The 2,864-nt window shown below is 34.6% G+C and overlaps 1 pseudogene across 1 annotated transcript; it reads left to right on the top strand.

The window, feature by feature from the left end:
• LOC120109497 (patatin-like protein 2) lies at positions 1-2,374 on the top strand (annotated as a pseudogene). The gene is made up of 4 exons (XR_016395834.1): positions 1-279; positions 840-1,170; positions 1,960-2,139; positions 2,245-2,374. The product of XR_016395834.1 is annotated as a patatin-like protein 2 (transcript).
• Positions 2,375-2,864: the final 490 nt, after the last annotated feature.

Raw genomic sequence — 2,864 nt, forward strand, 5'->3', positions numbered from 1 at the left:
TGTTTGTATGTCTATATGTTTGTGTGTGTATCTCGGAAAATCCTAGTGTCCGTAATTCCTGTTTTATGAATGTATCTTGTTGCATATAACAGGGATTCTGTTGCTGGAGCCTTTGAAAAAATCAAGCTACTCCTAGGACCCAAATATGATGGAAAGTATCTTCATCGGATTATAAAGGAAAAATTAGGAACCTTGAAGTTGCACCAGACCCTGACAAATGTGGTTATACCAACATTTGATATCAAGAAACTCCAACCAACCATCTTCTCATCCTATGAGGTTTGTCTGCTTTCTTTTCCATTCTTTCTGCAATCTAATTGTTAAAAATTTCCTTTAGAGCAAGCATTCCTGAACATACTTTGAAAGGATAAGGGCAAGTATGCTTGGTGATGTTTAAAATAAATTGATTTCTGTCCTTTAAAGCCAAAAGGATGCTTTTGCATAAAGAAATATATAAAACTCGAGCAGAAGTAATTTTAAAATAAGTAGAAACCTAATTAAGCCGATCTTCACTGGAAGCTTGATAAGTGATCCTACTTTATACTTATGACTTATAACCATACCTCATTGCCTTACTTTCTCATAGGATCACACAATCTTAAACAAAACTAAGGGTTAGCAATTCAAACATAACTGCAAACTACGTTATACTTATCGTTCTTATTATTAAGGGGGGAAAACATAATATGACAACAAGCATTTTTGGCTATGATTAATTGAAGAAATCCTTTTTTAAAATGGTTGGCTTAATTTGACCAACTGTTTACTAATGTGGAATACCCAAACTACTTCATCATAGTATCCTTTTCAAATATTTAACAAGGGATGTTTATCTGCAGGTGAAAAATAATGGTTTGCTGGATGCTCATTTGTCTGATATTTGCATTAGCACATCTGCTGCACCAACTTACCTTCTGGCCCACAACTTCGAAACCAAGGATTCTGAGGGAAAGCTGAGAGAGTTCAACTTAATTGATGGTGGCGTTGCAGCTAATAATCCGGTAGTTTGACATAAGAGCCTCTGAATTCCCTTTATATGTTAATTTTATACATTTGCACTAAATTTTCAAATTCATTAATTGACGCCTTTACTCAAGCAAGTGGGGATATGGTCGATATCCATCTATCTGTGGTCTTCCAAGCCTTGCATTCCCAATCTAGATACTTCGCATTCAGGTAACAATTTTCTTCTTAGAAAGGTTCATTGATGTACTTAGAGGCAATTAAATCACATCTTAGTATAATAGTGCCCATTCTATTGAAAGTGCTACTCTAAAAGTATCACAACAATTAACAAATTATCAAGGGTGTTAATTTCTTAAGTTGGTAGAATCACCAGGTGCTGTACATTAGTGACCTAGATTCCTGCTGCCCTCATCTAAATTTCTGTCAATCTTCCTCCCACCCTGGTTCTCAGAACACCCATTAACAAGTAATTGTTTTCAATATCAGTAAAATGTGAGAGAAGGATCCTTTAATAAATATTACTTCTTCAGTGCATTTTCCGTTAAGATATTTAACAGGTGCTTTTGCAAAGTGTAGCATCATGATACTGAGAAGCAACTAATAATTGGTGAGTCAAACTTTTTTGGTATATATTATATCATAGGATGCTCTATGTTTCTTGCTAGATAAAAAGCATACACAACCTCTAGTCCTTATTAGACTTGAAGTATTGTATGACTTAATGTATTTTCTGTAATTGACCATTTGAGTAAATTCTTCATTGTTATATCAAACGCATAAAAATTATAAAACTTCTTTATGCCAGTCAAAGGAACATGAATATAATTCTGTTGTCGTTGGCAAAAGAGCATGTCCATGTATGTGTACGAGTGTGTGTGTGTGTGTGTGTGTGAGAGAGAGAGAGAGAGAGGGCACCTTGTCAATCTGTGTAAGAATGAAGCTCAAGGGTTCAAGCTCCACATTGAGTACTGCTAAATTATTTCATTTGTTTACAATACAGGATGACACATTAAGCGGAACGATTTCTTCTGTCGATATCTCCACAAAGAAAAACTTGAATAGTCTCGTTAAGATAGGCCAAGAGATACTTAAAAAACCCGTTACGAGGACAAATCTTGAGACAGGTGTTTGTGAACCACTGTGGGAAGAAACCAACGAGCAAGCTCTTACAAGGTGAGTTTGTTTTGTGTATGCATGTCCTGTTGTGTGTATATATACATTCATTCAAGTGTAGTTTCTGATACAGGGTACTAACAATTTAATGAATATTTATTGTAGATTTGCTAAGATGCTGTCTGGAGAACGAAGGCTTCGAGAGATGAGATCACCGCTCACTAAAGCTAAAGAGGAGAAAAAATATTATCATAAAATATACTCTCAGACGGATGTGCTGCTATGGTCACTATAATTCCGTGACAGGGCCTGTTAATCTTAGTCGACTAATTCTGTTATTCGTTACCAACTTTAACCCATTGGCAGAGGGCCTGTTATTCTTTGGATGCTAGCTCCAGGGTGTCGACTGGCCTCTATTTCTAGAGGTGGTCATAGCTATTTGAGAGTTCATAAATCATATTCTTTTTCTTTCATAAATCATAATCATCATAAATAGGTTTGAAAATGATAAATGGCATTATATAATTTAAAATGCATAAACATGCCTCAAATATCATTTTTCATACAGTCTAACATAATCATAATTTCATAACTCATACACCATCAAATATTCATGAAGGATGCTCTTTAATCAAATTCATGAATTACATGCAATCATATACTTGATCCTAATTTTGAGAAAAATTATCATAAGCAATACATTTTCATAATGATGAATAAACAGTAATTTAAAAACTTTAAGATCAGTGCCAAGGTTACTTACTGCAATATGCTTTCCAATTTCT

Source organism: Phoenix dactylifera, chromosome 7, assembly GCF_051530095.1.
Source record: "Phoenix dactylifera cultivar Ajwa chromosome 7, Ajwa_hap1_PhDact_Kaust_v1.1, whole genome shotgun sequence".
Taxonomy (NCBI): domain Eukaryota; kingdom Viridiplantae; phylum Streptophyta; class Magnoliopsida; order Arecales; family Arecaceae; genus Phoenix; species Phoenix dactylifera.